Below are 13,104 nucleotides of genomic sequence, written 5' to 3'. Positions count from 1 at the left end.
GAGCACTCTAACCCTGCCTCCCTTGTCTGCCAAAAAAAAAGAAATTAAAATCTTTTTTCGCAGCTCTTCTACAGTTTGTGTGCCAACATAGGCAAACGGAGTTCTTTAAGAAAAGGTTTTCACAGATAACTTGCATACATGGCGGGGGTTCTTTGAGCTCTGCACACAGGTTTTAATAGCTGTGTCTAAAGAGGCAACAAAATATATGAATAAAGTTGTATTGAGCTGAATGAATGACTGAAGACAGCGTATTTCCTTTAAGATAATAAGCGTCGAAGGACTTCTGGTGTAAAACAGATCACACGATTAAGCAGTAATATATTTTTAAGGTCAGTGTGATTGCCAAGGTAAAACGTTCATGAAAAAGAAAAAAAGAGAGTATAAGAGACAAACGGCGTGGGACCAATAAAGGGAATAAAGTCTATACCCCGTATCTCGATTGTTATTCGATAAGCAGGACAGCGACCATGCCTACTTTCCTTGGCAACTGCCACGCGGATAAAAGCTGTGATCGAGCGGCTTGTTAGCCGGAAAGCGTAACCTATGGTACTTATTTTGTTTTTTATGTTGTACAGAGCAGGCTTTGGAAAACGTACCATGACGAAAGAGAAATGCACTCTCTTCAGTGCGATTCCAAAAGCGCCAATCGCGTGAAACAAAGCTATTCGAATAGGCGAACCTTGCATATACGCACGCTTAGCAGACTGTGAACGAGGCTATCGTGTGGGGAGCCGAAACGTATTTTCAAGTTTTGTGTTGTTCACCTTGGTCGGCGTTTTTGTTTTTGTTATTTTGCACTACGCTTAGCATGCGTGTGTGCTTGTTCTACTACTGTTTGTGTGTGTGTTATATTATAGCGGAAGACACACACACACACACACACACACACACTGGGAGCAGACAAGCTCCCTGTGTAGTACATTATAGTAGTATACAATGTATACATTACATTACAATGTATAGTATACATTAGTAGTAGTACAATGTAGTACATTAGGCGCGTAAGGTGTCACTTACAAGTTACGCATTAGGAACAAAGAGAACTGGGTATTTTAGCACTGACTTAGCTATTTATTTCACAAGTTCTCTTCATCGCACAAGAGAAAGTTGACACGCGCAGGAAATCAGGCGCTATCCTTCACTTAGACTCATACGCATGCGCGCCGTTGCTGATTGTACCACGTTTACTTTTTGTCGTTTTTAGCACGAGAGCTTGAAAAAGCTTGTTTCTAACAAACACCGGCGTCGGCGTCAGCAATGTTCCTTTGTGAGCCAATTATAACCATCTTGTTCAAGACCTAAAATATCGAGGAAAATGCAAATAAACTATTTAAAAAAATCCAGATCTGAGTGAGGCTTGAAATCACGACATTTATTAGGCAAGTGGTTTTGTACCATAGAGTCGTGTGTATGCTCATAAATACAGTTAAAAAACGTCGTCTCCTTGGAAATGCAGTAAAAAAACTGCCCGCAGCTTCCCTCGGGGGAACACTGAAAAGGATGCGGACCATATAATTGGTTAACGGGGTGTTAAAGTGCGACTTACTTGGGTCGATGGCTAAATTGGTTAACGTGGTTGTGAAATGGGGTGTTAAATTGCGACTTACTTGGGTCGATGGCTAAATTGGTTAACGTGGTTGTAGGAGGGGGTGTTAAATGAGTGAACACGTACACACGTATGCGAAAGGGCGGCGCTGGTCGAAGGGACGTCGATCATTGTGTTTGTGGATTCGTTGGAATTCATTTCACCGCGACCTTGGACGTCGACGCGCCGTACAAACCAACCGACGAGCGGCAACTGAGCGAGCGAGCGCCGACCTTGAGTATATATACAGCACGACGGCGCATGCACTGTCAGCTGTTGAATGTTCTCGAAGCGCGACGCCACATGCGCGTCCACAGGAGAATCAGGAGAATTGTAGATGTCGAACGTGGTGTGTAGAGGAGGAAGGGTGCACAGATGGTGGAGGAGTAAAGCGCGCGTGGTGTGTAGAGGAGGAAGGGATGCACAGATGGTGGAAGAGTGGGCGACGGCGCGACGGCGCATGCGCGCGCGTCAGCTGTCGAATGTTCGAGAAGCGGTGCGGACGGCGCGGACGGCGCACTACAAGGCGCGAGTATAAGATGCTTCGGCATCTAAAATTTTGCTCAAGTTTTACTTACCCATGCGTCCTGTATACAGGTTTCGCAATAAAACGTTCAATATCGCGGTAATACTGCGTGGTACAAGCGTACATTGGCATTCAGTAGCACAACAAGTGATTCTCATAAGGACTTCGTGCGTTAAAACCAGCCCCTCATTACAAATGGCACGCGCGTTACTGCACGTATTTCCTTAAGTCAACATGACAAGCGAAAGTTGGGCTAGTTGGTGGTTCATGCTTGGGGCGTAAGAACAGCGCAACAATAGCAACAAGTACTTGCCCCTATTTTCACATTGTTTTTACATCCCAAGCATGACCCTTAAGATCACGTAGTGGGAGCATATCAAGTTAGAAAAAATTTCATGAGAATATTTCCTAGTGGTTCAAAGCATATGTTACCCACACACAGAATGCAGCCTATGCGAAAGCGTCACTGACACAGGCCATTTTCAACTTTATTGCCTACATTGTAGTAGCCCACTATTTAAGCTTCTCGAGTAGAATCCTGCAATGAAAAAATTGGCAGAACCCACGTACAGTGAGAATCGATGACATGCGGAGTACGAATGAATGTTGATATGCCATTAAAATTAGTAAAACGTTACGAGGTGGATGTAAATTATGCCTTACTTGACTTTCATTTAATGACTATCATGTTTAGACGTGTCACTTACTTTCGTCGCCTATTCGTGCACGTGATACGCAATTTCGTATATGTGGAACTATGTTTGGTATTGATACCATTATCGAAATGGCCACGAGAGCTAAAAGTTGTTTTCAGATAGATAGATAGATAGATAGATAGATAGATAGATAGATAGATAGATAGATAGATAGATAGATAGATAGATAGATAAGAAATGCTTCGCCCTCAAAAGTGTGCGCTAAGTCGTTGAAATATGCGTTAAAGAAAAGATATTGCTATCGCATTCATCTCCGAAAGACGAAGCTCAAGGTCGACCACTTTTTGTAACCGAACTGACACTGTGTCTAATGTACCAGTACTTACTGGGGTAATTGCCCTCTCGTGGCCACGCAACTGCTAGCTACACATTTTTAACTGTCATATCGTTGAGGCAGTCTGTGTTTTCATACTCGGAGTTCATATATTAATTGTAGAACATCCTACAAAATTCAATTTAGCGTTCTTTATTTGTGCCCTCACCGACCCGGTGAAGACGTGTTTCTCGGGATTTATCAGAAGACAACCCAGAATAAGCACTTCACATCAATGTCGATATCATGCACTCATGATTTTAGTGCGCTGAAACAAGCACGCGACCTTCGTTCAACACTGCGACCGAGAGGGAGTGTAGAGGAACATTCTCAGGAGCCAAGACGACGCCTCGACGACACCCAGAACGACCCAGCCCGGTTCCCGAATGGAGAGAGTGTGCGCCGGAGGCAAAGAAGAGGACGTCTGGGAATCGCAAACAATAAAAGGGACGAAAGAGGGAAGAAGGGTGGTGGCAGAGAGTACGAGAGGGGAGGTTGGGAGGATCCCGCGAGGTCTCAACACGGGAGTGCAGGCCATGCTCGGAGCAAGCCAGGGCCATAGGGAGGAAGGGGGGCGTTGAAATGCGGCGGACGCTTGGCCGACCCGGAGAATAAGGAAGGAGTGTGGGGAGGAAAAATGGAAGACAGTAGTATAAGAGACGGAGCTCTTTCTGCTGCATCGTTCGTTTTTGGGTATTTCTTTCTGTCTTGCCTCAGGGCTAGCCAGAGAGAGTCTGATCGATTAGCGCCAGCCGCCTCTGAGGGGTCAGCCCCTGCCATGCAAAGAAAAGGAAAAGCTCGTGGGTCGTCCTCGAAGGGCCATCGGGAAGTGCGGGAAAATAAGACGTACGGTCGCTGGGGAGCTGCTGTGGCCACTGAGCGTCGTCGGAATACTGAAAGGTCGGGGGCAGTAAGAATGTGCGCGTGTGCTCCTCCTTGGAGAGTAGTTGCGGTACCTCGGGAACTGCGGCGAGTGGTACAAATGCACCCGTCTTTTGTACCGAATGCCACAATGCTAAGGAAGAAAGAAAACGAAAGCGTAGTTCACAATCTGTCTAGAGAATGTGTCGGAGATGCGAGTGTTCCGCGGGGAGTCCGTATTGCTGCACCTTCCGGCAGGACTCAGCAACGTTAGTACAAAAAGCGGGCTTAGTAATGAGCACTACTGGGACCTCGTGTTGGGTGCATTGAAATCGGGGAGACAGGGAAGTTGCTCGATTCAACGGAAAGAGAAAGAAAAATCTTGGATTGTATTTTCGCACGGCTAAAAGATGTCGCCACTTGGGAGTCTCCCTATTGTTGCCGTTGAATACACTTCACTCTCTGAGCTATATATAGCTCAGGCATGGAAGTACAATCCGCATTGCGTAGACGGGCATGACGTCAACATTGGTTACTAAAAATGTTGATATGATGATAACTAAAAAGGTATACGCACAAATCAGAAACAACCGTCAAAGTGCTATTCTCCGTCAACAGCTGGAGGATTATCACATAGGAAGAATTTATTTGTTTAGTAATTATAATACTAGCTTTCAAATACCTAAAACCACTTCGTAATAAATAGAACTAAATATTATGCAGACTGGCTTGAACATAAAGGCGTTTACAGCAGCAGTGGTGTTTAGCGAATGAAGTTTTCTAAGGGTGTTTCACTAACACACGGCGCGAGTCACTGCACAGCAACAGATACCACACGTTCACGACAAAATGGACAGTGGCCTTGTAGCCGGTCCTTTGGCCGGCCTCACTATAAGAACTAAAAGTGCTGGGCAGTTTCTTTAAGGGAGTATTTTCTTATCCCATGTTTCACTCTCTTTTCCAGAATAAATCACGTCTACTTGAGGCAGAGTACACTACACACCGTACAAAGGGTCATAATACTGCACCATAACAGGGTAACATAACGCTGTCCGAAAAAGAGTAGCGTGACGCCACCGAAGGGAGTAGTAGTACACCTCCCAAAAAGCTAGCAAAAGTCGGGCCGTAATAGAGCTCCATATGCGAGTTTTATTCGCGACAAGACCGTAATGACGGCTAGATATGAGCACGACGACAAAATGAAAAAAAAAACGTTCAAGTGAGTGAAACAACCTTATTGGCGATTCGGCATAGAGGGGGAAGGAGTAGGGGAATTAAAGCGAGACACTAGCACGCTTGGACGTCCCGGCGCAGCAACCTACTCGCGTCGAACCTGTGGTAGCGCCGCTTTCGGCCGCTGGCGTTCCAGGATGCTAAGTACATGCTGGAATAACGTTGAAAAATAGATTAGAGATTAAGAGTCGGGCTCTAAACCTCTAGACGCAAACGAGATCTCGAGCTCGACACGGTATACCGCTACAGCACGCTGGAACTTGGAACTTCGGTGTTCATTGTTTCATTTATTGAGTAATGTTGATTTGACTGGTTGAATAAAACAAAAAAAAGTGGTTGCTCATGAGCTTGTTCAAACAAAGGATTAAAAAGCGATAAAAACGATCAATTATAAGATAATTTTAGGCGAAATAGTTTTGTCTATTTTATTTGAATAAACTATGCTTCACACAAAGTGCATGCGCTGCTTCCTTAGCTGGAACGGCCAATGGCTCCGGTCAGTTTTCTAGCTTGGTTCATCATCCTAATGTGCTCCTCCAAGTTCAGGGCAGAAAGCACAGCCAACCACAATTTTTCGAGGTCCTTCTGTGCGAACTGCGGACGGTTGCTTTTCGCTCTTTAGTTTCGCCACTAAACTGATAAAGAAACCAATAACAAACCTATTCACTGTAAGGTAAGTCATGTTCTACCCATAAGACCAGTCGCCGACCACTCAGGGTGTTCATTAAAAAAATCAGCACCTGTGTAGCCCAACACAGGGATAACAGGTGTTAGATAGAAAGATGACATTCACGTTTAAAGAATACGAGCGGTTCACAGGCTACAAGCCGTACGCACCCAATAATACTGGAGCTTTAAATAGTACTACACAATGCCAAGATGCATGAGCTACGATTAACCAGCAGCGCACTGACACACAATAAAAAAACAAAAATTGACGTGAATTGACGTGAATTGAGGTGAATTGAGAAGCGAATCAGAAAGGTTGATGAGTCACTTTAAATTCAGTACAACGTTACGAGGTGGAGGTAAATGATGTCGTACATGATTTCAGTGTCATCATTATCATGTTTGGATGTGTCGTTGTCACAGAACGAGCGCTAAAAAAGAGAGCGCGCCGCCAAATCCTTGCGACAACGGGCGGTAGAAACGCCGCGAGGTAAAAAGAAAAAAAAAAAAGAAAGCAAACATCCAAGGCTCCCGGGCGCGCGCTCTCCCCGCAGAAGCACGGCTTCGCAGACGAACCTCCTCACCCCACAGCGGCGGCCGGGCAAGCGCTAGAAATTTCCAGAACGAAGGAGGCGTGGCTACGCCGAGCTGAGTCACCCGACGCGGAGGGCTGACAAACCGTCTCGCCTCTCTCCAGCCTTCGCTGCGTATCGCGCCGACGAAAGGACGAGAAAATTCTGGAAAGTGGCGCGGAAGGTATTTAATCGAGCGGCCGAGACGAGAAAGCAGGAGGTGACGGAAGTTAACGCCAGAGCGCGTAGGAATTCCGCCGTGGAGTCGGCGAAGGTTCTGCCCGTAGTGACAGAACAGGAGGAGACGGAAGTGAGCGCCAGAGTGCGTAGAGAGTCCGCCGTGTAGTCGGCGAAGTTTTGGTCCGTAGGGACGGCTCGAGCTATAGGCAAGAGCGTGGGTTTACCGCTATCGAGCGAAGACGCGGGCAACAGCTGCGTGTGTGAAGCCGACGGATTTCCGGCGAAGAAGTTGAAGTTTGAAGAGTGGCCAATTGAAGACGGGAGGTTTCCTGGAAGAGAACTTCGAGAGCTGCGGAACGACAACAACGCTGGACTTTGAGTGAGTGATTCTCGGAAGAGTATCATTCAGACTTTTGTTCCAAGGACTTTGGACTGAATAGGTTTTATATCTCTTTAGTCTTTAAGTGTCTTGGTTGTTCAATGCATGCGACTGCATTGTAGTGCGTATTGTTGTCTGTGTCCGTTGTTTCAAGTGTGGTTGATTGTACTGTGTAGTACATTGTCTGTTTGGTGACGTATTGTATGTAACTATTGTGGAGTGTGCATACGTGTGTATTGTTTTTGATCTGCCGTTAATGAGAATATAATTTTGTTTGTTTATCAACTCTCGGCTCTGTCTTGTTCTTTGGGCCACAGCCGGCGTCCGCTGGCGCACCAATAAGGACCACTTCTAAATTGTCCACGCTTTCGTGGTGCGGTTCGGGGGGCCGATACTTCGGCTCTTGGAATTAGCCCGGCGATCGCCTCCCTAATAAACGGGACAGGTGTGACAATTAATCTGGCGTCCGCGAAACAGGACCTTTTGGTGCACAGTGTGTCCAAAGTAGTGAGAAAGAGCCTCGAGTTGTTGATAGTGCTATCGGAACGATTTTGTGTGTTGTTCAGTGTTCTCGTTAACGAGTGCAGGGGAGTGCTCCGATAGACTGATCTAGGCAGATACTTTTTGCACGCGGCAAGGTTTTATTTGCGAGACACCATGGATCTCGAAAAGTTAGTTGCTCTTGGTGAAAAGATGAGTCTTTCTGGCGCCGAACTACGGAAGTGGGTCACCCAGAGGGAAAAAGAAGAAAAAGCAGCCGAGCTGGAAAAAGAGAGGTTGGCGGTCGAAAGAGCCAAAGCGGAAAAAGAAGCTGAGTTGGAGAGAGAAAAGCTGGCAGCTGAAAGGGCGAGAGAAGAAAGAGAAGCAAAGGAGCGACAGCTGAAAGAAGAAAGAGAGGCAAAAGAGCGACAGCTGAAGGAAGAAAGAGAGCAGCAATTGAAGTTGGAGCTGGAGAGAGAGAGGTTGGCAGCTGAAAGGGCGAAAGAAGAAAGAGAGGAAAGGGAACGGCAGCGACAGCACGAAATTGAACTCGAGCGGCTCCGTTTGCAACAGCGAAACGAAACTCCCGTCCAAGCTAGAGTTGAAAGCAGCGAACGGGAAGATCACGGCTTCCGCTTGAACCCAAGCAAGCTGCTCGTAGCGTTTGATGAAAGGAAGGACGACCTAGACGCGTACCTCCACAGATTTGAGACGATTGCGAGGAGCCAGAATTGGCCGGAGCAGCAATGGGCAACTGCTTTAAGTACCTGCTTGAGTGGTGAAGCGCTCAGTGTGTACGGTAGGCTGACGCCGACCGATGCAGCCAACTATGCAAAAGTGAAAGCTGCTTTGCTGAAGCGATTTAGATTCACTGTGGAAGGATTCCGGGACAGATTTCGGACAGGAAAGCCAGCTGATGGTGAGACAGCTACGCAGTATGCCGCCCGACTTTGCCATTATTTCGACAGATGGATTGAACTTTCAGGGACAGCACAGGAGTACGATGAACTTAGAGAGCTGCTAATTAAAGAACAATTTCTTACTAGTTGCCACCCAAGCCTGTCGCTGTATCTGAAAGAGAGGAAGGCTGAGTCATTTGAAGGAATGCTTGAATTGGCTGATCAATTCTTGGAAGCGCAAGGTGGCACTAATTTGGCCAAGGTAAAGAAGGAGTGCCCCGATGATTCGAAGAAATTGGCTCCCGAAGAAAAGAAGCGTGCACCAGAGAGCATTCAGCGATGCTTTCTGTGTAACCGAGTGGGTCATCGCGCGAAAAACTGTCGAACGATCTTTACGAGCACTACGGTAGTGAAATGTTTTAAGTGTGGTCAGACTGGGCACAAAGCAGACGCTTGTCGGAACGGAGTGAGTCAAACTCACCAGGTATCCTGTGTGCAAGCAGCACCGAAATCTGATAATAATGCCGTCACTGATGGATTCGTAGAGTTGAAGAATGGGGAGAAAATTCCTATTGTGGGGGCTGTAATGTCAAAGCAGCCAACCGGTGTTACGAAGGGAATGCCGACGCTTCCTGGAAAGATTGCAGGCAAGAAGATTACGGTTCTAAGAGACACCGGTAGCTCCACGGTTATCGTGAGGAGAAATTTGGTACGGGAAAGAGAGTTGACAGGCAGAACGAGACCGGTTTGCCTAATTGACCGTACGGTCCGTATGCTTCCCGAAGCAGAAATTGAGGTTGAAACCCCGTACTTCAGCGGGAAGGTTACTGCGTTATGCATGACGACCCCCCTTTACGACCTTGTCATCGGAAACATCGACGGGGCGCGAGGGCCAAGTGATCCAGAATGTTTGGGAGAAGACCCGAAGATAGAGCCCTCGCCAACACAGCGGCCGCGAGATACAGTGGAGGAGCATCCCGTGACGGATCTCACTAGAGCACAAGGTGAAGCTGCGGCGCAAGAGACAGCGAAGGAGAAGCCGATCGTGTCGAATAAGTTCGCGGGCCGAGCAACCGGACTTACGTCGGCACGACCTCAACCGACCGACAGTGTAAAGGAGACGGAGTTGGCCAGCCGGGCAAAATGTAGAGGCATTTTCAAGCGGGTAAATAAACAGACAGGACCCGTCGAATGTAATGACGCGTTAACGGTGTCGGAAGAGACAACGATGGCTGAGACGACGCCTCAGATATCGTCGTTGGAAAGGGCTCGCCGAAAAGGAACGTGGAAACACAAGAAGAGATCGAGCGAGCACCGCAAAAAGGGGCGCAAGCGCTGCTCGAAGTACGCAGGATAAGTGCTGAGGTCAAAGCAGAATGTGTTTGGCAGTGTTGAGTGCCATATGTTGTGTTAATGTTGTGTTATCCTGTGTCACAAGTGTCGAAGTGTTGTGCTGTGATGGGATGTATAGTATTGTACCTTTGTTGTACTGAGAGAACTTTGTACATTTGTATTATTGGGAATGTGTGGTGGAGTGTTGTACTCATGTGCTTGTGGTTGTGTTTTCACGTGTTGTTTAATTGAATTACAATGCACAATTGTATTGCGTGATATATTGTGAATGTGACGTGTCACGAGCGACGGATTGTGTTACAGTCTGTGAGAATGTGTGGTGACTGTTCGCGCTCGTTTGTGTGGTTTTGAATATTATGAGATAATATTCTTAAAGTGGGGGGCAGTGTCACAGAACGAGCGCTAAAAAAGAGAGCGCGCCGCCAAATCCTTGCGACAACGGGCGGTAGAAACGCCGCGAGGTAAAAAGAAAAAAAAAAGAAAGCAAACATCCAAGGCTCCCGGGCGCGCGCTCTCCCCGCAGAAGCACGGCTTCGCAGACGAACCTCCTCACCCCACAGCGGCGGCCGGGCAAGCGCTAGAAATTTCCAGAACGAAGGAGGCGTGGCTACGCCGAGCTGAGTCACCCGACGCGGAGGGCTGACAAACCGTCTCGCCTCTCTCCAGCCTTCGCTGCGTATCGCGCCGACGAAAGGACGAGAAAATTCTGGAAAGTGGCGCGGAAGGTATTTAATCGAGCGGCCGAGACGAGAAAGCAGGAGGTGACGGAAGTTAACGCCAGAGCGCGTAGGAATTCCGCCGTGGAGTCGGCGAAGGTTCTGCCCGTAGTGACAGAACAGGAGGAGACGGAAGTGAGCGCCAGAGTGCGTAGAGAGTCCGCCGTGTAGTCGGCGAAGTTTTGGTCCGTAGGGACGGCTCGAGCTATAGGCAAGAGCGTGGGTTTACCGCTATCGAGCGAAGACGCGGGCAACAGCTGCGTGTGTGAAGCCGACGGATTTCCGGCGAAGAAGTTGAAGTTTGAAGAGTGGCCAATTGAAGACGGGAGGTTTCCTGGAAGAGAACTTCGAGAGCTGCGGAACGACAACAACGCTGGACTTTGAGTGAGTGATTCTCGGAAGAGTATCATTCAGACTTTTGTTCCAAGGACTTTGGACTGAATAGGTTTTATATCTCTTTAGTCTTTAAGTGTCTTGGTTGTTCAATGCATGCGACTGCATTGTAGTGCGTATTGTTGTCTGTGTCCGTTGTTTCAAGTGTGGTTGATTGTACTGTGTAGTACATTGTCTGTTTGGTGACGTATTGTATGTAACTATTGTGGAGTGTGCATACGTGTGTATTGTTTTTGATCTGCCGTTAATGAGAATATAATTTTGTTTGTTTATCAACTCTCGGCTCTGTCTTGTTCTTTGGGCCACAGCCGGCGTCCGCTGGCGCACCAATAAGGACCACTTCTAAATTGTCCACGCTTTCGTGGTGCGGTTCGGGGGGCCGATACTTCGGCTCTTGGAATTAGCCCGGCGATCGCCTCCCTAATAAACGGGACAGGTGTGACAGTCGTTTACCTTCGTAATCTATTCACGTCACGTGATACCAAATTTATTATATGTGGAGCTCGCGAAATGAACGCGAGCACACTATGAGCGTGGTACGTTGCCATGTTCTTACATGACACGCGTGTCAGGATTGTCATGTTTGCACAAGTCATATACCTTCGTCACCCATTGACATCACATAACAACACACTTGGTATATGTGGAGATAGCAAAATGGCTGCGAGCGCATCATGAGCGTGGCATGTAGTCCTGTTGCTACTAAACACGCATGTCATGATTTTCACGTTAGGGTCTGTTGCTTGTGTTCGTCATGTAATCATGCCATACCATACCAGTTTTTCAACACGCTATATCATCCAAACCACCGCAAGAGTTTCAGGACCATGAAATGTAAATCATGACATTCATGACACACATGTCATGGTTTTCATGTTATGACTTGTCAAAGATGTTCTTCATACTATAATGTTATGCTAGTTTGGTATTGGTATTGGTAATGGTATCAATACCTAGTTTGGTATTGATACCATTATAGGAACGGCCAGGAGAGCTAAAAGTCGTAGTTGGACAGACAGACAGACAGACAGACAGACAGACAGACAGACAGACAGACAGACAGACAGACAGACAGACAGACAGACAGATAGATAGATAGATAGATAGATAGATAGATAGATAGATAGATAGATAGATAGATAGATAGATAGATAGATAGATAGATAGATACGCTCGAAGTCGTCAAAGTTTGCTAAGCAATGCTTCGCATTTAAAACACCACAATACATAGCGCTGCTAACCATACCAACTTTCACTTTTGCTGCACCAGTGGTTCCTCTCACAAATTTCGGAAAATTCAAGAAAGATTTACCATTACTTGATCTCGGATGATGAAAAGCCAACACGAACTGCAGGAACAGTACGCGTGCCCTGCTTTAATCAAAACTACATCACCTTCTTACAGTACAGCCTACTCTCAGGCAGCAAATGAACGATGGGTGTAAAAGTTTTATCAAGTGAAAAAAAAACACCTTATATATCATATCAATCAAAAAAGGGTGTAAATTTCATTGCGCTGACCACTCCTCTCCTTCCTTTTATCATGTTTCCCTTTTCTTTAGCAATTGTACACCGGAGCTGCTTTTCACCACTTTCCAGCGTTCGACCACATTAATCCCCCTCGCCGCGTCAACCGTGAAACAGATGGCCCTGAGCTCTGAGGGCTAAGCGTCGCCCCGATGGGAGTTAGCTGCTCATTACGATGATTAATGAAATCCTCGGACGGTCATTAGGTATTGCCCAGCAGAAGCTGCCATCCCTTCCTTCACGAATAGAAAGAAAGGAGGCTAAGAGGGCATGCTGAAAGGTCGCTGATGATAACGCCGGTATATCGACTCTAAAGCCGGGCTATACGTTTGCGCTTCACTTGCATTGACTCCCCCCCCACCCCCCTTTTTCCCACCCTCATTCTTGATTTCTGAAACCTGACCTTTTAAAAACCCTCCTATCGCATTGCTTCATTAATTTTGATGCGTAATCTTTTGTTAGCGCATAATACGCTCAGATGCGACACTCAACACGTTTGTATGGTTTAAAAATTCCTGTTATTAGCAGCAGTAGAAAACTGGCACGCAAAACATTTTTCTTGAGTCTTCTTTCAATATTCGTGTTTCAATTTCCCTTAATGTTTTGTCTCGGGAAGCGATGCCTTTTCCAAATAAGCACCCCAATTTTCGCTGACTGCAGTATAGTTATTTCACTCGGTCGGTTTGATTATTGTACTAATTA

Source organism: Rhipicephalus microplus, chromosome 6 (assembly GCF_043290135.1).
Source record: "Rhipicephalus microplus isolate Deutch F79 chromosome 6, USDA_Rmic, whole genome shotgun sequence".
NCBI lineage: Eukaryota > Metazoa > Arthropoda > Arachnida > Ixodida > Ixodidae > Rhipicephalus > Rhipicephalus microplus.
Note: the sequence above shows the minus strand (reverse complement) of the source record.